General features: G+C 44.0%; 1 protein-coding gene across 4 annotated transcripts in view; it reads right to left on the bottom strand.

Moving 5' to 3' along the window:
* Positions 1 to 24,924, bottom strand: part of KLHL18 (kelch like family member 18) — a 52,614-nt gene that overhangs the window by 22,370 nt on the left and 5,320 nt on the right. For 2 of the 4 annotated variants that reach the window (XM_078078751.1, XM_078078752.1), the window contains exon 2: positions 23,117 to 23,221. The exons of the other annotated variants lie outside the window; for them this stretch is intronic. The gene's annotated coding sequence lies outside the window, so the exon portion shown is untranslated. The remainder of the gene's footprint in view (positions 1 to 23,116; positions 23,222 to 24,924) is intronic. 4 annotated transcript variants of the gene reach the window in all.

A 24,924-nucleotide genomic window follows, 5' to 3' on the forward strand; every position in this document is an offset into this window, starting at 1 on the left:
TACTCAAGGATTCTAGTTCAGGTTCTGTCACTAAGGCCTCTTTTTCACCACTTTAGGTTTATTGTCTGTAAGCTGTCCTTCAAGATCATAGAATCTTCCAAATACCAAAGGATCGATGAGGACCGACTCAGATTCTAGGAGTTCCTCACATAATCCATGTGTGGTTCTTCTACTGGTGTTGGGGATGTTAAACGGCTGTGTGCTTTGGAGGTTTTCATAATTGAAAAAAAAATCACAGTAAAGCATGAAACTATATCTTAAAGTTGTTCTACAAAGTTTTTAAAACCAGCAGTTTCTGGTTCCCCCATTCCTGCTCTCAGGGGCTGCCTCTTTCTTCTGGTGTTTATCTCCATTTCTTTTCTTTTTTTTTAAAGATTTACTTATTTATTTTAGAGAGAGAGTGAGCATGTGTGAGTGGGGCGGGGGGAGCAGGAAGGCAAAGGGGCAGAGGAAGAGGGAAAGAATCCTCAAGCAGACTCCCTGCTGATTGCAGAGCTTGATCCCATGACCCTGAGATCATGACTTGAGCCAAAATCAAGAGTTGGATGCTTAACCGACTGGCCACTCACACATCCCTATCTCCACCTTTCTAAGCAATGTGCCTATAATAGTTCTTGAATTTTCACTTCTAGCTATTACTCATGGTAGCACATCTCCAAACAACCCCCAACGATCCCTGCCTCCTGGCATTCACCCCCTTGTGCAGTCCCCTCCCACACTGTCTCAGGGTTGGTCTGTGTGGCTGACAGAATACAACAGAAGTGATGGTGTCACTTGAATGTATGTCACATTCACAGCTGGGTCATAAAAGGCACTGCACATTCCTTTTACTGTCTCTCCTGGACCACTCACTCTTGGGGGAGCCAGATAACAACATATCCTGAGGAGAGGTATATGAAAAGGAACTGAGGCTTCTTCCTACCACTATCTGAATGAGCCTGGAGAGGTCCCTCCAGCTCCAGTCAAGCCTTCAGATGAACGCAGCCCAAGGTGGCACTGGACTGCAACCTCATGACAGATCTCTAAGCTACCTTTTTTTTTTTTAAGATTTTATTTATTTATTTGACACAGAGAGACACAACGAGAGAGGGAACATAAGTAGTGGGAGTGGGAGAGGGAGAAGCAGGCTTCCCGCTGAGCAGGGAGCCCGATGCGGGGCTCGATCCCAGGAACCTGAGCTGAAGGCAGATGCTTAATGACTGAGCCACCCAGGCGCCCTCTCTAAGCTACTTCTGCATTCTGAAGCTGTGAGATAATAAATATTTATTATTTTAAGTCACTAAGTTTTGGGGTAAGTTGTTAGACAGCAAAAGATAACTATTATATTACCTACTTAATTCCTGTGAGGGAAGATCAGGATTTTGTTCAGACATTCTCTTCACATACAACTCCACTTACTTTCTCCATCTTTCCATTGTAATTATGTCCACTCTCGGTTAAATTAAGAGTTGCATTATTAGGTCTATGTGAATATTATATATAGCCAAGCCATGATGTATGCTATGATTACATTTCCTTTCTTGTGTAATTATTCCCCCCCCTGGAGATAACAATAAAGTGTAAAACTCCTTTTAATATGTTCAATCAGGTACCCTAGCAGTATATTCCTGCTTGTTCTGGAGGCATCCTTACTGGAATTTTGTCCTTGTAGGAATCTCACTTCACCTACATTGGAACTCGTTTCCCAATGCCCATTTAGTCTTCTTCCTGATTCATTCCCTTGTTCTGATCAAAAGCATCTTCTAGCAGAGTTGCCTAAGAAAGGGTATCCTATAAACTTTTTACTCACAGCACTCTGACACCAAATGTGTGGGTTTTTTTTTTTCCCCCTCACACAAACCAATTTTCCAACTCTCCAAACACCAACTGGTATCCTGTAACATAATTCAAATCTGGCATGAACTGCCTAGGGTTAGTGCAGGGTAAGGGCTCAGTCCCACAAGACTGCCCCTGCTTCCGATGCCAGTTGCAAGTCTGGGCCACTAGTGCTTCTGAGCAATTGGCTATAAAGTCGGGGAGAGGGTGAGGGTGGGGGGTGCGAGTGTTCCCCGCAACTCCCTCCTCAGGTGTGATAATTTGCTAAAATGGCTGACTGAACTCAGGGAAAAGTTTGCTTACTGTTACTGGTTTATCACAAAGGATACAAAAGAACAACAGCCAGCTGAAGAGGTACATAGCACACGGTCTAGAAGGGTCCTGAGCACAGGAGCTTCTGTCCCTGTGGAACTGGGGTGTACCACCCTCCCCACACGTGCCTATGTTCACCAACCTAGAAGCTCCCCAGCGGTCAAAGGGTCAAGTTGGAACTGAAAGTTCCAACCCTCTAATCACATGGGTGCCCCCTCTGGCAACCAGGCCCATGTTGAAAGCTATCCAGGGGTCCACAGAGAGTCACCTTATTAGCATAAACTCAGGTGTGGTTGAAAGAGGTTTGTTATGAATAACAAAGGACACTCCTCTCAGGAAATTCCAAGGTTTTAGAAGCTCTTGTGTCAGGAACTGGGAACAAAGACTGAATATTATAATAAAAGATGCTCTTATCACCCCTACCACTCAGGAAATTCCAAGGGTTTTAGAAGCTCTGTGCCAGGAACAAGGGAAAAAGACCAAATACTCTTTTTTTTTAAGATTTTATTTATTTATTTGAGAGAGAGAGGGAGAGAGAGCACAAGCAGGGGGAGGGGCAGAGGCAGAGGGAGAAGCAGACACCCCACTGAGCAGGGAGCCCGACACAGGGCTCAATCCCACGACCCTGGGATCATGACCTGAGCTAAAGGCAGGAGTTTAACTGACTGAGCCACCCAGGTGCCCTCCAAATACACATTCTCATTATATCACACCATCATAGGGCATATGCACAATATGTCTGAATGTGTCTTTGTTAGCCTTCAACTTGGGTGATAGTTTAGCTGGCTATAAAATTCTAAGTTGGGAATATTTTTTTCTATCAGAATTCTGAAGGTATTGCTCCATTGTCTTCTACTTTGTTGCTTTTGAGAAATTTAATGCCCTTCTGAACACTAACCCTTAGTATGTGACTATTCACTCTAGAAGCTTTTAGTGCTTTCTCTTTGTCCTCAGAGTTCTGAATTCTCACAGGGTTATACCTTGGTGTTGGTGTCCTTTCATGCATCCTGCTGTCTCAATCTACAGACTTTATTTCAGTTCTGGGAATACCTTTCCATCCTATTTCTTTGATAATTTCCTCCTCTCTATTGTCTATTTTTTCTCTTCTGAAATTTCCATGAGTCAGGTGTTAGGCCTCTTAGAATGATCTTGCATTTTTTCACCTGTTCCCCATTTCCCACCTCTTTCATTTGGTCTATCTCCTGGGAATCTTCTTCAACTTTATCTTTCAATATTTCTGTGTTGTAGCTTTTTATAAAGCTATGGTATTTTAATTTCCAAGAGGTCTTTCTTGTTTTCTGAAGGTCCCCCACCCCACTTTTTATTGAAAGAATCTTATTCATCTTTCATGAATGCTGTATTTTCTTTAACCTCTCTCAAGACATTATAGTTAAATTTTTTCTTCTTTTTCTCCTCCTCCTCCCTGCTTTTACTATTTCCTCTGAGTTCTTTTTTCCCTCATTTGCTTTGGTCTCTGTCTTTTATGCTAGAGGCTTGCTTTAAATGTCTTGTGATGGGCGCCTGGGTGGCTCAGTTGGTTAAGCGTCTGCCTTGGGCTTGGGTCATGATCTCAGGGTCCTGGGATTGAGTCCCGCATCAGGTTCTCTGGTCAGCAGGGAGTCTGCTCTCCCTCTCCCGCTCCCCCTGCTTGTGTTCCCTCTCTCTCTGTCAAATAAATAAATTAAATCTTTAAAAAAATAAAAATAAATGCCTCGTGACACCTGGCTATCTGCTTATATTTTTAGATTGAAAGTTTTATGTGGGGGTGGCTAGGCTCATCAACTGGTGGACCTCACATCAGGGTGATCAAGCAAGAACCTGCCATTTTATTGAGGACTGCTAAAGGTAGTATCTTTAGGACTTTTTCTCTGGGGCCAACTTTATCAGAGACAGATCTTCCAATCTCTTGCATGGGAGTGTCTGCCTGTAGGTATTCTGGAAACTGGGTGAGAGAGGGGGATAATCCTACCATTCACTATTTAGACCTTTGCCTTAAAGCCCTTATTTTTAGTTTTGCTCCATATTCCATCCCCTCTTCTATGTTTGGTATGCCCCTGGTTCAATGTGGAAGACTAAAACTCCTGTCTCCTGGGAAAGTGGGGGAGGAGCTGTAGGCAACTAATTGCTTTTCACACAGACTTTCAACTAATCTTCCTGTTTTCAGTATTTTGCTTCTCCAATTTTGGAACTATTCCAGGGTTCTGCATTACAAATCCTCTTTCTTCTTTATTTCTCCCCCAGCAGGCACTTTCAGTTCCTCTGGCTCTCTAAGTTCATCATACTTCAGACTTTCTGGTTTCAACATTCCATTGATCTCTCATTTGCTGATATCTCTTCTCCCTCTTACTATCATTTTAATGGTATTACAGCCAGGCACAGGGCTTCAATTAGTTGTGTTAAATGGCCATGTATTTATTTTTCATCTGGAAAGTAAACAGAAGACAAAAGAACAAACTGTATGTGCATAAACTAGGTGACCTGGTTTCCCCAAAAAGCTCAGCTAAAGAGAAGACAGGCCTATCTTGGGATATGCTAGCCAGATTACAACTGAATTCTGTGTTCTGTTAAAAGGAAGAACAAATCTGTCTTTATCTACAAGAGGGAGACCAAGATGGGAAAAGGTCTGGAAGCTACATTTTACCGAGGAATGGTTAAGGATAGCTCATTTGTAAAACATAATTTTTGGCGGGGGGGGGGGGCCAGAGTAGCTGTCCTCCAACCCTAGAAGGGCCATTACATGGATGAGGGCAGATCTAGAAGTGACAGGGGGGCAGGCTTTAGTTTTATTATAAAGAATAAGAGCCTATCACCTAAGAATGTTTAGGGGAGTCCTTCACCAGTTCCAAAATTTTAAGGGGCCTTCCAATTCTACAATCATAGGATACCACATTTTTGTGAAAAGCTTTAAAAAACCCAAATACTCTCATTTATAATCTCAGTTTAAAAAGTCACTTAAAAAAAGAGATGATCATTTATTGAGTTCCTTTTTGCTAAGTACCTGTTACGCATTCTTTTCTCATTTTAGTCCTCACGGCAACCTTCTACATTAAGTAGCTCTGCGAATTTCATTTTGTAGAAGAGGAAACCAAGATTTAGAAGTTATGTAACTTGCCTTTTATGTAAAAGAGAAGGAATTCTGCTTAAGCTGTTTACTAGTGGATCTTGAGAGGGACCCAGTAAATAACACACCTCCTCCCAGCTTAAGTTCTCAGCCAAGTGGGAAATTTTTGAAATAATAAAAAACCTACACACGATAAAAATTATATAGAATTAAACACACACAGACACACCAGTGAATAAAAGTAAAGCTGGGGAAATCTGAGTAAGAGTGGTGGATTAAATCAGTATCAATATCCTCGTTGTGATGTTGTACTACAGTTTTGTAAGCTATTACCATAGGGGAAACTGGGCAAAGGGTACAAAGGATCTCACTGCTATTATTTCAAATAACCATATGCGAATCTACGATTATCTCAAAATTAAAAGTTCACTTAAAAAAAGGGACAGAGGCCCCTGGGTGGCTCAGTTGGTTGAGTATCCGACTCTTGGTTTCAGCCCAGGCCGTGATTTCAGGGTTGTGAGATTAGGCCCCGTAATCAGCACAGAGTATGCTTGAGATTCTCTCTCTCTCTCTCCTTCTGCCCCTCCCACTTGTGTGCTCTCTCTCTAAAAAAAATAAATCTTTAAAAAACATAAATAAAAAATAAATTTAAAAAGGGACAAAGCAAATGGGAAATAAAAACATTCTTTTATTACTGATAAGTCTAATACTGTAAATTAAGGCCTACATAGGAGGACAAGTGTGTTCCCTATTTTAACATCTTGAATTACACAGACCCATGCAAAGGCCACTTTCTCCACTGATCTGCAATTATACTGTTACCTCAAATCTCCTCACTTTGCCATTCCTAAGGTGGCAAAGAAATGTGAAATAGTACAACAGAATTTACAAAAAATAATCAGCAACATATAACTGGTTGGTCAGAAAGGCAATACTATTTGGCATATATCCCTACCTTTAATCACATTTTGCTATGCCCACTCTCAGACAATACTTGTTTAAAAGTATTACCAATAGGGGCGACTGGGTGGCTTAGTCAGTTAAGCGGCCGCGTTGGGCTCAGGTCATGATCCCAGGGTCCTGGGATCAAGCCCCATGTCGGGCTCCCTGCTTAGCAGGGACCCTGCTTCTCCCTCTTGCTCTGCCTACTTGTGCTCTCTCTCTCTCTGTCAAATAAATAAAATGTTTTTTTTTTTTTTTTAAAGTATTACCAACAGAATGGAATCAGACTGTAAATTTAAAGTATTGGAAAGAGTCAGGTTCCTCTTTAAAAAAAAAAGGGCGGGGGGGGGCGCCTGGGTGTCTCATTCATTAAGCGTCTGCCTTTGGCTCAGGTCATAATCCCAGGGTCCTGGGATCGAGCCCCGCATCGAGCTCCCTGCTCCGTGGGAGGCCTGCTTCTCCCTCTCCCACTCCCCCTGCTTGTGCTCCCTCTCTTGCTGTCTCTCTCTGTGTCAAATAAATAAAATAAAATCTTAAAAAAAAAAAAAAAAAAGTCAGGTTCCAAGTCCAAGCTAGGGCAGAAGGAAAGAAGTGAATCTGTGGTATAATGAAACACTCTGAGCTGAAAGAATTAAACTCATGACCACATATGGAAGCTGCCTGGGCTGGATTAGTATATCAGGTCTCTGTGCACACAGCACACACCTAGTGCCCGTTCTCACACTACCACTTAATAAGCGTGTGTATCGGCACCAGCCACGTAACCACTGTGGGATGATATGCAATGACTAGCATCTACAAAGCAAATTAGGGGCAATCACAGGACTTCCTGGGTACATAAACACCTCCAAATTTGCTTCTAAGGAAAAAAAAAAAAAATCCATTCCAACTGAGAGCCCAAACAACTTCCACTTAAAACTGCAGCAAAGACTACAGCACTCGTGCCACTTGGCTTCTACAAAGAGTGGATGCAGAACCTCTTTCTAAGCAGGGGCTCTGCACAGTAGGATCTGGAGAAGAGACTGAAGCATTCCTGCTCACCTATAGGATTCCTCCATATATTTTTTAAATTATGAAGCCCCTGTAGCTTTAATGCCTCTTAACAGCTTTGTTTGGAAAATTAAGTTATACGAAGGGGAGGAAGATAAGGTTTAAAAGTCAATGGGTAGCTTAAATCCACATGTACTGCAACTCCTCTATACTTGGTTTTAAAAATCATGGAACACACTATTCCTTCGATGAATGTTAAAAATCAAAGTGGCCTCCATGATGTAAGGATAGATATGAAAAGGAAAGTAATGTGATGTGAAGCTGGAAAAGTAGACACGGCACTCAGGAATTCCACATTTTACTTTAAGATTATTAGGAAACCAGGCAAAAGTACTAAGGAAGGGTCTCTAAAGCGATGGGGTCACTCTCTGCAGGGAGAACATGAACTGGGAGTTGCCATTCACTTAGATCAGAAATGACAGAGAGGGGCTGTTGGGGGTAGAAGATCCAGTCAAGTTTTGTACAAGATGCCACCGAGTGCCTGGGAGGCATCCAAACAGAGATACTGTGTAGGAAGTGGATGGGTATGTCTGGAACACAGAGAAATGGAGTCTAGGCTCAAATGACACTTTTGGGAGTCATCAGTGTAGAGACAAGAAGAGGTCACTGAGGGAGGGAGCTCAGAGCCCGAAGAGGGTGTAAGACAGCCTTGAGGAACTCTAACATTTAAAGCTCATCTAGAAGAAGATGCTTCTGCAATGCAGCAGAAGGAAAAGTGCAGAAAGGAAGAGAAAATGAGAAGAGAAGCAAGGAGATGCCTAGAGGAAGACAAGGGCGTGGGAGCCGTGGTGGTGAACACGGAAGCTAGAAGGCCCACACGAGCAAGCACCAGCAAGGTCACCTTTTACAGGCCTCCTCCCCCCTTAGCTTCCCAACTTAGGAGATCATTCCTATTCCTCTGACTTCTCAAGAGTTTTTGAGAAGATCACATATAAAGGAGTATGAAACTGGTTGATATGAATGTCATTTGACCAAATCACCACAGTCACCCCAAATTCCTGAAGTTCCAGTGGAAAAAAAGTATGGTCCTGTGCAGACCACGCTGACGTTGCTGCCAATCCTGGGTCTTGTTTGGAGGGATGGATCTGTGCTGGTTTGTCCCAGCTTGGCCACCAATGGGATAGGACTCAAGGGCACATTTACAAACCCGAGGTGCTCCACAATGATACACAGATGAATAAATAACTGGATGGATGGGCTCTAGAGAAGACTGAAGCTACTTAGCTTTTTCTGAGTGGGGCCTCCTAACTGCAATGTTGGGCTTATGAAATTAAGTGATATATAATACACATGAAAATACCCTAGCACAGTGTCAGGCACTTAGCAGAGATTTAACAAAAGTTATTGTTTTGCATCCAGCTGAGAGCCACAGCCCTATTTAGTCTCCTATGAGACTAAGATATAAATAACTGAAATCCTCACGAGTTCAGTCAGATTCACAGAGATTAAAACTCTTGAGTTTCAGAGCCAGCTCTACTACAGATATAAGGGAGCTGCCCAATTACTATGCTTTGTTTCCAGGTCGGACTGGATTTCCAGGTAGGATTATTACTTATGGTGGTATAGCAAGGAATATAGTAAAAAATATTTAAGATTCTCAAGAGAAGCACTATAAATACTGGTAAACGGTACTGTGATCAACCATGCTATCAGACAATACTAGAAAGCACAGCATTAAACGTCAAAACATGTGCCCATCTCTTTTATCTGCTCATCCCAGGGGAGACAGCACAAGCCATATGGTACATACATATCGCGCCAGCTTCCAGGCCAGCTGTTCTTTCTGTAATAATCCAGGCAAATCTCTTCCCTCCACCCCTGAACCTCAGTTTCTTCATCTGTAACTAAGGGGCTCTAACTGGATCAGGTTTCTCGACAGTTAGTCATTGTATTAGTAACAGTAGTCTAACACGAATTCAGTAAAGCTTTTCTTTTTGATCATGATGGCATCTACATACATATGAAAAGCAATTATACACACATCTTAAAGGCATCATTTCTCTGGCCAACAGATTGGAGCACGTGTGGATATGAGGGCCCCTAGTAATAACTCTGCAGAAGCCCTGGGGCACAGAAACCTCTGCAGGTTCTCCAAGGCTCCTCCTGGTTAGTAGAGTTTGAGACTATAAGCAAAAGGAACCATGAATCCTGAGCACCTCATCATCCACCTAAGTTTTGACTTGCCTTAACACACACGTACATGCATGTGCGCACGCATGCACACACACCTAGCTTCCATGTTCTTCCTTGGAAAGACTGGGAAATTTTCCATTCACAGCCCTGCTTTGGTGGTATCTTTAGATCAACAGGGATAGTGTAGCATGACACCACAAATTCTGTTCCCTATCAACAGGCAGGTGGGGCTCAAGATTCAACCAGCTGCTTATTCAAGCAGGAAAAGCAGCAGGGCAAAATCTGAGTTGGGAGTAATCTGAGACAGGTGTTCCCAAAGAAAGCAAAAGATATGCCCAGAATAGATTTCTCTTTGATGGAAAACATTTTGATACTTTTGCTCCTACCTTCAAGCATCTCACAATGAACATAAATAAAACACTAAGTGAACAGTTAAGTGCCCAGCCATACAGACAGATTACCCCTGGGATAAGTGGGATATAAGACTAAGCTTTCAGGCAGTCACAAGAGATGCTGAAAGTGCATAATGGTAATCCATAATTTTACTGAGACACAAATTTGAATCACAAAGGCTATGAAGCTGGTGTGTGCAAGAATGTGTCTATGAAATGGAGATGTAGTAGGGATGGATTAATCTCTAAACTTCCTTTAGTCTAGAAAATCAATAATTATATATCTTTTAAGACAGACAGCATAGGGGCGCCTGGGCGGCTCAGTCGTTAAACGCCTGCCTTCGGCTCAGGTCATGATCCCAGGGTCCTGGATCGAGCCCCGCATCGGGTTCCCTGCTCGGCGGGAAGCCTGCTTCTCCCTCTCCCACTCCCCCTGCTTGTGTTCCCTCTCTCACTGTGTCTCTCTCTGTCAAATAAATAAATAAAATCTTAAAAAAAAAAAAAAAAAGACAGCATATCATTGTAGATAAGTACTCTGGGGGCGCCTGGGTGGCTCAGTTGGTTAAGCGTCTGCCTTTGGCTCAGGTCATGATCTCGGGGTCCTGGGATTGAGACCAGCATCAAGCTCCCTGCTGAGTAGGGAGCCTGCTTCTCCCTCTGCCTACCACTTCCCCTGCTTATGTTCTCTCTCTCTGTCAAATAAATAAATAAAATCTTACAAAAAAAAAGAACAAGTACGGCTGGAGCTAGATGACCTGGGTTCAAATCTAGGTTCTGCTGTTTGCTAGCTGTATGACTACGGGCCAGTTATTCAACCTCTCTGTGCCTCAATTCACACATCTGCAAAATGGGGTTAAACAGTACCTCTCTCATGGGGTTATTGTGAGGATTAAGTTAGCTAACATCCGTAATGCATTTAAAACCGCGCACAGCACATATTGAGTGCAATATAACTGCTTGTTAAATAAATAAAATGTCCTCAAATTTAAAACTTTATAGAAGTTATTTTTAAGACCTTTAGAGAAGGGGTCAGCAAATACAGTCTATGGGCCCAAATCCGGCCTGCCTCTTGTTTTTGTGTGGCCCATGAGCTAAGTGTAGTTTTCACATTTTTATATATATTTTTGGGGGGGGAAGTCAAAAGAAGACTAATACTTCATGACATGTAAAAATCAAATGAAATCCAAATTTTGGTGTCCACATACAAAATTTTATTGGAACACAGACATGTCCATACCATGGCAAATCTGAGTAGCTGTGACAGTGATCAATGGCCTGCAAAGCCAAAAATAGTTACCACCTGCTGACCTCTGCTCTAGAGTCACAGGGAACATATTATGAAGAGGGATGTGAATACATTCTCTAGAAAGATGCTGATCACTTATTTAAGAGCCCCGCAACCCACTTCACACCTGATCTGCTGGTATTCACGACTCCTCCTGCTGAACTAGTATGAACTGTCGGCACTTTGTGGAATCCACCACCGAGATAAACAGTGTCTTCTACAAAATGCTCCTTTTAAAAAGGAAATGAGCTAAGCCTGAAATAGAGGCATTCACACTCAAGCCATTAATGGCCTGTATGGGCCCTGCCCACCACCAATGTGTCTTTTTTTTAAACTTCAGTTTCTTAACCATAGTTACACAATTATTCTCTCTTTCTGCCCCCCCCCACCCCTACACCCACGGAGTTTCACTGCTAATTAGGCTCAGCAACAAAGCAGCCTTGTCCATCCGAAATGTCAGAGGTGGACTGCATGGAGATGCCTCGAAGCACCTGCTTTCCTACCTCAGGTATCAACCAACACCTTACTCAGCAAGCGCCAAGCACAAAGCCAGCTCAAGCCAGCACTCCAACCCCCAAAGAAAATGTTACTCAGATGTTAGACGAGTAGGGCTATTCCATGCTAGAGATGTCAAGCCATGGTCACACACACTGCATTTTTCTGTTCTTACCCACTCCGGTGGACTTCAGACTCCCTGAGGGGAATAAGGGTCTTATATATCCCTTATATAGCTCAGTAAATAGTCACTGAAATTAAAATACCAACTCTACCCTCAATTCAGCCCAGAAAGTCAACAATTTCCTGTGAAAATAAATTCACCCTGAAGAAGAATGGCAGTTTCACTGAAGGTTATAGTCAGAATGGACATCAGGCTCTCTTGGTTAAATTTAGAAAAGCATATAGAAGATTAAGCAGGGGGGCCTTATGATTTCCTACCCATGTCCTTCAAATTTTTCTTACATACATAAATAGGTACAGTAAATCTTCAAATAACCGTTAACACTTGAGGGCTACTACCATGACATTCTATCACTTACCATTAACTAGATATGGCTCTCTAAATTGCTATATAATACAGATAAAGCTATTAACTATATATTAACAATGTACAGTGCATTAACTATCAATTATCTATAATGTAATGATGATGATCCATTACTGAACTATTTTAGGTTACTTGAAGGTTAACAGAAAACACTTGTGGTTCAACACATGCCAATAAAAACCTTCCAAAAACACGACTAGCTATAGACTCCATCTCACCTCAGCTCTGTCTAGTGCTCCTTACCTTCTTCTGGGATCTTCTATCTTCATTCCAACCACACTACATAACACATGATCTAAGCCCTACCAATGAGACCCTTCCTCATGACTTTTCAAATGAGAAAGAAGAAGGACAATCCCCCCAGGATAGCAAGGAGCCATCAGATGCTCCACCACCACCATGTATGAAAAAACAGTTTGCAGTGGGAGGAGGGTGTTGACCATGGAGGGAAAGTGTCTTAGCAGCGTTTCAGTCCCTGGCCCATCATCAACACTGTCTTTTCTCCAGTTTGATTACATGAACCAATAAATGGTTGGTCTTGCTGAAGGCAGTTCTGCTATTAAGAGCCAGAGTTCTGAGCACCGTGGTCCAGAGAAAGCCCTAGGGGAAATCGGAAAAGAGGGACCTTCCTTCCTGGCTTTAGTAGATGGGCTACATCTAAAGGTGGCTCTTAGGGGTGCCTGGGTGGCTCAGTTGGTTGGGCGGCTGCCTTCAGCTCAGGTCATGATCCCAGAATCCTGGGATTGAGCCCCACGTCGGGCTCCCTGCTCCGTGGAGAGCCTGCTTCTCCCTCTCCCTCTGCCTGCCTCTCTGCCTACTTGTGCTCTCTCTCTCTCTCTCTCTGTCAAATAAATAAATAAAATCTTAAAAAAAAAAAAAAAAAGGTGGCTTTAGCTCTGAATGGGCCCTTGTGGTGCCTCAAGGCCCCCATTCTGCTCACCAGTCAGGTCTTAAAGGATTATAACACTCGAAACAGTGAAGAGGTCATTTCTCCCCAAACTGATGGGCAGATTTGATGCAACTCCTATCAAAACCATAGCAAGATTATTTTTATAGATACAGTCAAGATTCTTCGGGCCAAGGAACTAAAATAGCTGAAATAATTTTGAGTAATAAAGTACAAATGGCCAATAAGCACATGAAAAGATGTTTAATATCATTAGTCATCAGGGAAATGCAAATCAAAACTGCAGTAAGATACTACTTTATACAGACCATAGCTGGCTATTAGCAAAAAAACCAAACCAAAACAACAACAAAAAAACCCAGAAAAAAACAAGTCTTGGTGAAGATGGGGAGAAACTAGAAGCCTTGTGCATTGTTTGCACTGCTGGTGGGAATATAAAATGGCGCAGCCACTGCAGAAAAGTTTGGAGGTTCCTCAAAAAGTTAAACATAGGATAATAATATGACACAGTAATTCTGCTCCTAGGTATATACCCAAAAGAATTGAAAGCAGAGTCTTGAAGAGGTATTTGTGTGTTCACATGTTTATAGCAGCATTATTCACGGTAGCTAAAAGGTGGAAACAACCCAGGCGCCCATCAAAAGATGAATGGATATACAAAATGTGATATATGCATACAGTAGAATACTATGTAGCCTTAAAAAGAAATGAAATGAAGAGAATGAGAAGATAAGCCACAGACGGGGAGGAAATATTTGCAAAAGACATATCTGATAAAGGGCTGTTACTTAAAACATACAAAGAACTCTTAAAACCTAATAAGAAGACAAGTGAATTTTATTTTATTTTTTTAAAGATTTTATTTATTTGACAGAGAGAGACACAGCGAGAGAGGGAACACAAGCAGGGGGAGTGGGAGAGGGAGAAGCAGGCTTCCCGCTGAGCAGGGAGCCCGATGTGGGGCTCAAAGCCAGGACCCCGGGATCATGATCTGAGCCGAAGGCAGACGCTTAATGACTGAGCCACCCAGGTGCCCCGATAAGTGAATTTTAAAAATGGGCAAAAGACTAATAGATATCTCAGCAAAGAAGATACACAAATGGTAAATAAGTACATGAAAAAATGTTCCATACCATGTCATGGGGAAATGCAAATTAAAACAAGATACCTCCATGCATCTATTAGAATGGCCAAAATCCAAAACACTGACAGCACCAAATGCTGACAAAGTTGTGGAGTCGGGAACTCTCACTGATTGCTGGTTGGGAATGCAAAATGGTACAGCCACTCTGGAAGACAGTTTGGCATTTTCTTACAAAAGTAAACATATTCTTAGCATACAACCCAGCAATCACACTCCCTGAGATTTTCCCAAAGGAGTTAAAAACCTATGTCCACACAAAAACCTGCACATGAATGTTTATAGCAGCTCTATCCATAACTGCTAAAAGTTAAAAGCAACCAAGATGCCCTTTAGGACCTGAATGGGTAAATAAGCTGTGGTCCATCCAGACAATGGAATATTATTCAGCACAAAAAGAAATGAGCTATCAAGCCATGAAAGACATGGAGGAACCTTAAATGTATATTACTAAGTGAAAGAAACCAATCTGAAAAGGCTACATACTGCATGATTCCAACATTCAGGAAAAGGCAAACTATGGAGACAACGAAAGGATCAGTGGTTGCCAGGGGTTGTGGGGAGGGAGGATGAATAGGTGGAGCACAGATGAGTTTTAAGGCAGTGAAACTATTCTGTATGATACAATAATGGTGCTTACATGTCACCATACGTGCCAAAAACCACAGAACATATGACACTAACAGTGAACCCTAATGTAAACTATAAGCTTCGGGTGATAATGATGTGTTCGTGTGAGTCTGATTATAACAAATGTACCATTCTGGTGCAGGCACTGATAGTGGGGTTAGGGGGTTTATGGGAAATCTCTGCATCTTCTGCTCAATTTTACTGTGAACCTAAAACTACTCTAAAAAATAAAGGCTTTTTTTTTTTTTTTTTAAAGATTTTATTTATTTATTTGAGACAGAGAGAATGAGAGAGAGAGAGCACATGAGAGGGGGGAGGGGCAGAGGGAGAAGCAGACCCCCTGCCGAGCAGGAAGCCCGATGCGGGACTCGATCCCGGGACTCCAGGATCATGACCTGAGCCGAAGGCAGTCGCTTAACCAACTGAGCCACCCAGGCGCCCCGGCTTTTTTTTCTTTTAATTTCATTAAACTCTACCCCCAACGTGGGGCTCGAACTCACGACCCCAAGATCAAGAGTCACATGCTCTACCAACTGAGCCACCCAGGTGCCACCATTTAGTACTATATTTTTGACATATTTGCCAAATATGAGTCCATCTAACAAAGGACTCCTATCTATAATATACAAAGAACTCTGAAAACTCAATAGTAAACAAACAAAAACAATCCAATGAGAAAATGGGCAAAAGACATGAAAAGACATTTCATCAAAAAGGATATACAGATGGCAAATAACACACACATGGGATGTTCAACAACACTACCCAAGAGGGAAATGCAACTTAAAATCATAATTAGAGGGCGCCTGGGTGGCTGAGTCGTTAAGCGTCTGCCTTCGGCTCGGGTCATGATCCCAGGGTCCTGGGATCAAGCCCCACATCGGGCTCCCTGCTCCGTGGGAAGCCTGCTTCTCTCTCTCTCACTCCCCCTGCTTATGTTCCTGCTCTCGCTCTCTCTCTCTGTCAAATAAATAAATCTAAAAAAAAAAAAGTCTAAAATCATAATTAGATATCACTATACATTTAACAAAATGGCTACAATAAAAAAACAGTGGTGATAGCAATTGCTGGTGAGGATACAGAACGTTATGTTAGTCAGGGTTCTCCAGAGAAACAGAAGTGGGGTGTGTGTGTGTGTGTGTGTGTGTGCGCGCACGCGCGTGCGCATGCATACACACATATGGAGAGAGAGTGAGAGAAAGAAGGAGGGAAGGAGGGAGTGGAAGGGAGATTGATTTTAAGGAACAGGCTCACACAATTATGGGGGCTGGCAAGTCTGAAATCTATAGGGTGGGCTGACCGGATGGAGATTCAGGTAGGATTTGATGTTGTGAAATTCTAGAACCTGAAATCTGCAGGGCAGGCCCCCCAGGTGGGAAAATCAGACAGGGTGCCTATGTTAGAATCTCAAAGAAGTGTTTCTTCTTCAGGAAACCTCAATTTTTGCGGGTGAGGCCTTCAACAATTATATGAGGGCTACCCCATTACGAAAGGTAATCTACTTTACTCAAAGTATACTAATTTAAACGTTAACTACATCTAAAAAATACCTTCACAAGCAACATCTAGACTGGTGTTTGACCAAACAACTGGGCACCAGTGCCTAGTCAACTTGATCCATAAAATTAACCACTGTATTCATACATGCTGGTAGGAATGTAAAATGGTACAGCCACTGTGGAAACCAGTTTGGCAATGTCTGCTAAAACTAAAAATCAGGGGTGCCTGGGTGGTGCAGCTGGTTAAGTCTCCGACTCTTGGTTTCGGCTCAGGTCATGATCTCATGGTCATGGGCTCCAGACCCATGTCGGGCTCTGCGCTCAGGGTGGAGTCTGCTTGAGATTCTCTCTCTCCCTCGGTCCCTCCCACTCGTGCTCTCTCTCTCAAATAAATAAATAAAATCTTAAAAACAAAAACAACTAAAAATCAAATAACCTGGATGACCCAGCAATTGTGCTCTTGGGCAATTGTGATCTTGGGCAGAGAAATGAAAACCTATCTTCATGCAAAATCCAGTAAATGAATGTTCATAGCAGTCTTATTTGTAGCCCCAGACTCAAAGGAACCTAAATGTCTTTCAATGAGTAAATGGTTAAACAAAATCCATACCCTGGCATACTACTTGGAAATATTAAGGAAAAAACTATCAATACATTTAACAACTTGGATGGCTCTCAAAGGCATTCTGCTGAGTAGAGAAAGCCAATCTCGAAAGGTCACATACTTTATGATTCCATTTATATAGCATTCTTGAAATCAGAGATGGAGAACAAATTGGTGGCTGCCAGAGACAAGGGATGGAAGGTGGAAGGGGAATGCGTGTGATTATAAAGGGGCAGCACAAGGGAAATCTTCGTGGTTATGGAATAGTTCTATATTGTGGAGATCATTCTGAATGTGGAGGTCACGGGTAACCTTGACAAGTGCAAATGGTGGTGGCCTGCCGTAACTAACTTACCCATCTTACTAATGTCCCACTAAGGAAGCAATCTTTGTATGTTTCCTGGAATAGTCTAGCAAAGAACACGCAGTATTTGTTGAATGAATCAGATTTCTGAATGAATCAATCCAAAATACAATTGTCACGTTAGTCCCCATTTTGTTGGGCTCCCTACTGCTTACAAGTCAGATCCAAATCCTAAACTGGCTTCCATCTACCCCAACAGTTTTATCCCCCATCATGCCTTTCTTCTTGGTTGTTGGTAATTCCCCTAAATCACCCTATTTCCTCTACTTGGATGCTCAGCCAGGAAAATCCAGCTCAAATGCTCCCTCTTCTGAGGGGCTTCCCAGACTCCCAGGCAGTCTGCTCTCCATCCTGCAGCGCCTGGTACAAGCCTCCAGCGTATATTGTAGCATATATTATATTGTCCCTAATGAATGTCTCCCCCTCCAGGATGTATGTTTTCCCCACAGAAAGGAAAGGCTATGCCCTAGCACTTAACACAGTGCCTCATTGCCAAGGGTACTTAATGAATCCTAGAGCCCATTTCATCTAAGAGATGGCTCTCAGTCTTTCATCTGAGATACAAACACATAACAAATCTTCTGATGATTTCATCTCTTCTTTTTAACCTTTATCTTCTGGCTCAGGGCTGACAGAGCTGGTGGGAGGAAGACACTGAAGTATCACAAGGGTTACTATCTAATCTTATCTGGAAATTCAGTTAGCTGAAGTAAGAGGCTCAAGAAAAAGATGGTAAGGTTTAGGGACCACTTCAGGAGGACTTGGCATCTGGGCTGACAGTGCATTCCCAACAGAAGAAATAAACAAGCCACACTATGGTTGCCTTGTTCAGGTGCATTTCCATCAAGGTGGCATATAAGGAAAAGTGGAGCGTCCTTTCATCTTGAATGCTGGATGGCCTGCCCACAGCCCTCAATATGGGCAAAGGGAAGCTAGTCCAGTCCCTCACCAAAAGCAGAAATGATGAGTCTCACAGACCCATGGGGTTGAGAAGCAGACAGCAAGTATAATAAAACACACTGGGTTCAGTCTGGAGTTTTGATGGCATTTTAAAGCACACTGTGTGAAACCCTCTATTGATGGAGCTTTAGATCTCTCTGCTTTAGGGGGCCCCACTGGGTAAGTGACTCCGGAAAGGGGTGAAGGAGGAAGTGGCTGACCAGCTAGGACTAAAAAAAGATGTGGGCCATGGTCTCATACAGAGCGAGTGATGAGCCAGGTAAAACATTCAGGCCTGTGCCACCCCTCCCAAACCCTTCCCCTGCCTCCCACCCATGCCCAGCAAGGTAGAATGTGAGAAGGGAGGGAGACAGGAGGGCAGAGTCCATAGAAACCACTGAACAGCTAACTGTCCTAGCAGCATGTGATTTACAGATGTTCCTTACCAGTCCAGACTCCACACCACAAGAATTCAAGTTCAGGGGCGCCTGAGTGGCTCAGTCGTTAAGCATCTGCCTTCAGCTCAGGTCATGGTCCCGGGGTCCTGGGATCGAGCCCCGCATCGGGCTCCCTGCTCAGCAGAAGTCTGCTTCTCCCTCCCCCACTCCCCCTGCTTGTGTTCCCTCTCTCGCTGTGTCTCTCTCTGTCAAATAAATAAATAAAATCTTTAAAAAAAAAAAAAAAGAATTCAAGTTCAGTCTACACTCACCCACCTCCCCAAGCACACCTTCCACCTCAATCTCTTACTTGTTCAAGAAACATCCTGTGTGTGCACTTTCATGCCTGAGCCCTTGAACTGGCTCTCCCCAGCCTGGAATGCCTCCTCCCACGGTGTCTGTTTGTCAAAGTCCTATTCATCCTTCAAGGCACCAATCAGACGCCATCCTCTGCACGAAACCATCACAGATCCCGTGAACTGGAAATAACTGCCATTCCTCTGGTGTTCCCTTAGGCCTCCGGTAATAGCTGTGCAGTTACAGAACGTGTCACACCCTGCCCGTCTCATAATTAATTATGCGCATCCCTCTCCCCCATCGATTGATCTTTAAATGCCAAAGACAGGGGCCGATGCCCACTCCACAGCAGGCTGCCTCATGCACCTAGCAAAGCTCCATGCAGTTATGCACTTCATTAACAGGCTGACTGAAGGAGCATCTCAAACATAATACCAGGGGCCCTTTCGGGTAATACAGCCAACACTTTTGAGCACCTGAAACATGCCAAGAACTGTGCTGGATAATGGATGCCTCACAGGCCGCAGGAGCTCGACATCTGGACAGGAAGAGTGATCACGCAGGCACATCTACACTGTGTTCAGTACGGTAAGGGGAGTGGGTGCAAAGTGTGAAGGCAATGCTTCTCAAATCTTCGTGTGCACAGGGTGGAAGAGTCACCAGATTCTGGTTCAGTAGGTCTGACGTGGGGCCAGAGAGTCTGCATTCCAAATGGGCTCTCAGGTGACACGGATGCAAGGACAATACTAAGTAACGAGGGGTTAAGGTCCAAAGGAAGAGGGAAAGATTGAGTGCACCCGAAGGGATATGAGAAGACTCCTAGGAGGTGGGATTTCACACACCACCCCCCCCCCGACCATAAGAGGGCAGGGCCAAAGAAAGAAGATGGCTCGGGTCTGTGCTTCCTAGAAACAGACAGGCGTGCAGCGTGCGACCACAAGACAGTGCTGAACAGACACAATGCAAAGTGCCTCAGGAGAACAGAGGAAGGAGTGTCTGGCCACTTCTTTCCTCCTGAGAAAAAGTAGATGTGAAAGGAGCCTTGGAGCACGGGTAAGATTGCTGGCACGGGGGCGCCTGGGTGGCTCAGTCGTTAAGCGTCTGCCTTCGGCTCAGGTCATGATCTCAGGGTCCTGGGATCGAGCCCCGCATCGGGCTCCTGCTTGGCGGGAAGCCTGCTTCTCCCTCTCCCACTCCCCCTGCTTGTGTTCCCCCTCTCGCTGTCTCTCTCTGTCAAATAAAGAAACAAAATCTTAAAAAAAAAAGAAAAAAAGATTGCTGGCACAGGTGAGCGATGCTCCAAGCCAGAGCAATGCTAGAGCCACGGCTCAGAAGTTGGAGATGACGCGTCATGAAGACACAGCCGGCAGGAGGAGCCTCTAGGCAACGAGGGGAGAACAGAGCGGGGGCCCAGTCTGGAGGATCCTGAATATCAAGAACACGGCCCGCGGTCCTAGAAAAGTCAACCAGGAGTGGCGGTCAGCACCAACAGGACATGCTTAAGCTTCTCTCTCTTACATCTCACAGATGCAGTGACGCAGTGACGGATTTCTGCGAGCAGCTTAGAATAATCAGAGATGCGGTTAAATCAGCAGCCTTTCCTTTAATCCTTCCAAAAACCAGCCCCCAGCTCTGGTGCTCCAGCCACCTACCACCCAGCCACCTACCGCCCGGCGGCTCTCCCCAGATGTCCTGCCCACTTAAAGGGACAGCCTATGGGCAGGGGAAATATGACAAGCTATCCCAAACATGAGTCGGAGCACCTTTTAAACCACCAAGAGTTGAGCAGCCCTGGTCTATTTCCTGCTCCCCTGGCAAGTCTCTCACCTCTGATTTTCTCTGTGGTGCAAATAGAAGTGACTTCAAGAACAAGCCAGAACTGGTCTCTCTAGCTCTGGCCATCAGCACCATGTCTCCTGTGAAAAGTCCAGGTGAAATTCTGTGTTCTCTTCACGAACACTGGAAAATGCACCCTACCTTTCTTATGTGATGCCTCAAGCACCTGCTCTGATTTTTCACTCATAAACAAATAAATGGGTAATGACTGTCTAGCTTCACTCGTTCATTCGCTTATTCAATTCAACAAGTATCCACTGAGCCACGCGAGGAACTGTGCTGGGCCTGGGGGGTCTACCTCTCCAACCTCATGTCCTTCCACTTTTCTCCCAGGTCACTTGGCTCCTATCACACCAGCTGCCTGATGCTTCCCAAAACACCAAGTATGCTCCTGCCTCAGGGTTCTGTGCTCACTATTCCCTCTACCTATAACACTTTCCCTCAGATATGCTCATGGGTCGTTCCCTCATTTCATTCAGATCTCTACTCAGAGAGGCTGGTTCTGGTCCCTCTAACAAAAATAACACTCTCAGTCTCCTTATCCTGCTTTATTTTTCTTCATGGCACTAATCATCACTGGACATTTTATCCGTATTTGTTTATTGTCTGCCACTCTATCCCCCACCACAACGGAAGCTCACGCTCAGAGGCGTTGCCTATCCTGCTCACGGCCGTGTGCCCAGCACGTGGAACAGTGCTTGGCACATGGAAGGTGCTGACCTATCTGCTGAGTACCCTGGGGAATGACAATGAAATGGGAAGCCATTCAGAGCCGGAGAACTACAGGATCGGACCAGAGCCTGGGGAAAAACAGTCCGGTAGCTGCACGAGGACCATCCCCTAAAGTGTCTGTAAGAATTCTCTCAATACGCTACTTAAGAAATCCTGGGTTAGGGAAAAGATGAAGAGGATCTGAATTAGAACAGTGGTTTACTAAGGGCCTGTTATATAGACATGTCAATGAATAATTCAGTCACAGCCCCTGCTCTCATGGAGTTATGATACTCTAAATAATTATGTCATTGTCATTGTGATTAATGCCACAAAATACACAGAAAAGAGACAGGACGAGCCAAAGCCGATTCCAGAGTTTCAATCCTGACTACATGGATGGTGTGCCATCCATACACAAAGTGAAAAAAAGCAGCCATGGCTTAGGAGGGAAAGAGCCTTCATTTGAGACATAAATTAGCATGAGGATCAACAGGACAAATGAAATGCAGGTCTAGTATTTAGGAGCAAAATAAGCAAAACAAACATAGATTTGAAAGCCATTTGTAATTTATAGAGTATGCCAACAAACCTTTACTTGGAAGACATGTCAGCAGTGTTTTGCTGGTCCTCAGGATAGCTCTGTCAAGGTTATGGGACACTTAGACTTTACAAATCAGCACAGGAAAAATAAGCTTACGACATGTGTGCATCACTTAAATATGTATCTCTTAGAAATCGATTCCTTTTAAGTGACCATTGGAAGTGTGGCTACAGGGCTGAGCTGATAACATCTGGCTCTCAAGAGCTGAGGCAGCGCACTACAAAAGCGAGAGAACAGGGACGATTACTCCTTAGTATCCCATATTTCTCATCAGTGGGTTTGGACACAGAGCCAGCTTCTGTTTTTAGGGTCTCTGCAATCACAGCACTATAAGCAATCTCACTTGCCCATCTTGAGATTAGCTCTTTAAAAAATTGTGGTAACATATACATAACATAAATTTACCATTTTAACCATTTTCCAGCATATAGTTCAGTGGCATCAAGTACATTCACACTGTTGCGCAACCATCCCCACCATCTGTCTCCAGAACTTTTTCATCTTCACAAACTAACTCTGTCCCCATTAAACACTAACTCTCCATTCCCTCCTCCTCCCAGTCCCTGAGCAACCACCATTCTACTTTCTTTGTGTACTCTGGTTACTTCCTTTAAGTGGAATCATAGTGTCTGTCCCTTTATGACTGGCTTATTTCACTCAGCATAAAGTCTTTAAGGTTCAACCACGTTGTAGCAGATGTCAGAATTTCTTTCATTTTTTTTTTCAATCAAGTGGGCTCCACACCCAACGTGCGGTTCGAACTCATGATCCTGAGATCAAGGCTGGTGCCCCTCTACTGACTGAGCCAGCGAGGCACCCCGAATTTCATGTTTAAGGCTGCATAATATTCCAGTGTATGCATTTCAACAAAATGGGAGTACATTTTGTTTATCCAGTCAACTGTCGGTAGTCAGTACAGCTCGGGTTCCTTCTACCTTTTGGCTGTGGTGAGTGATTCTGCTGTGAATAGATACAAATACCTATTCTTGAGCTCATTTTTTGAAAAGCATTTTTGTGTTCTGATCAGATACGCAGCACACTCTGCCCAGACATACTGGGCCATATGTGAACTCTCTCCTTGGCCTGCCAGAAGCCCCAACTCTGGCCCTTACCTTCACGGCCCTGAACACAGCCGGTCAGGTCCACGGGAGCACAGGAGCCAACTCGGTCTCCTCTGGCCTGCCATTCTGCAAGCAGCTAAGCATCCTCAGCTTCAACTGAGACAGAAAGGGAGCAGGGTGTCTTTAGTTAATGCTTTGGAAACAGTCTGCTTCAAGCTCCAGCAGAGCTACAAGACTTCTAAAGATGAGATGCAAAATTTAGCAGTAACTTCTCCTATGTCAGTTATTCACAGTCACCAACCAGGATAGTCCCGTGATCACCTGCAGTGAGCCGGAAAAAGACAGTTCTTCACTTCTGGTTCATCTGTACTCTTTAACGAGAGATGCTTCCAACTGCTAGATACTGGGCTGGAACGACAGAAGCGTATGCTGGGGCCATAAAGCAAGTGTAACCTACTTCAAAAGCCTTAAACTTGACAGAGGCCATATCACTATACAACAGGAGTCCGCCAGCCAGAGCCGACGGGTTTGGCCTACACCTGTTTTTGTGGATCAAGTTTTAATGGGACAAAGCCACACCGACTCATGTGTGTGTTACGTACGGCTGCTCTGATGCCACAACATCCGAGCTGAGCAGTTACAGCTGAAACTGTACGACCCACAAATCCTAAAATATTTACTATCTGGCTCTTTACGGAAAATGCTTGCCAACTCCTGGTTCACACATCTTGGTTCATTCTCTTCTCCCCAGCTGGAAACGAGTGCTGATGTGGTCAGCTGTTCACGTGGAAGAGGCCCTCCTAAACTGTGGGGAAACTGGCTGGCTCTGTACCAAAGAGGCAACAGGAATGCTGACACTCGACAAATCAAAAGTAGGGCAGGAGATGCCAGGCTTGCAATGTAGAAGGGGCTAGGAACACACCTTTAGAAAAACGTGATCTCATTTTCCATCAACCAGCCTCTAAGTTGAACCAGGTGTGGCCAAGGGGCAAACAATGGAGTCTCATGTACAAAACAATAAAGGAACCGCCTGCCGTGAGAAATATCCCCGAATACAGGCTTCTTAAATTCACGCAGAAGCCTCAGGGTGAACCCCATGAATGCTGCCTGGGTGGTAACTGATTTTCCAGGATGCCTCCAACTCCCTTTCCCTACCCACACATCAGGCAGCAGCAAGCTCTCTCATCCTCTGATTGGTGCCCGAATGTAACAGCACGACCCACAACATAACTTGAGAAAGAAAGAGCAAAACTGACTTTTCGATGAATATGAATTCATATCCTAAGTGCTCCTGTCAAGGAGCACATTCTTCTTCTCGGTTCTAACTGTTCACTAAAAAGACGCAAGGCTGGAAATGAACACAAACGCCTGGGAAGAGTCAGTAGAAAACACCAGGGAATGAACACTATTCAGAAACACAAGTTTTCCAATGCGGTGCCATTTCAAAATCAAGAGAGTCCAGAATTCAATTGTGCAAAAGACTAGCCAATAAAGTCTGCATCTTTCTTCTCTCCTGAAATAGAGCAATGGTGTTGCATCTGGACATACACATCGCTGTCCTCCATGCTCGAAAATGACACTGCAGATGGCTTGTGTTCCCTGCTCTGCTTCATAACATCAGCAGGGCAGGTGAGTAATCGGACAGAGGACGCAAAAGCATTCCTTCCACCAACAAACAGCTATGCTGGATCCCAGATAATATAGCTTTGTGCCTTGGGCAATCCCTTAATATCTCTAAGCCTCAGGGTTTTTTAATCTTTAAAATGAATGGCTTTGATAGAGGACCTCTATGGCTCCTTTTCACAGGAGTCTCCCAGCTCTATAATTATACCTGTGTAACTCACTACACCACACAGAAC

Source organism: Halichoerus grypus, chromosome 1 (assembly GCF_964656455.1).
Source record: "Halichoerus grypus chromosome 1, mHalGry1.hap1.1, whole genome shotgun sequence".
Classification (NCBI taxonomy): Eukaryota; Metazoa; Chordata; class Mammalia; order Carnivora; family Phocidae; genus Halichoerus; species Halichoerus grypus.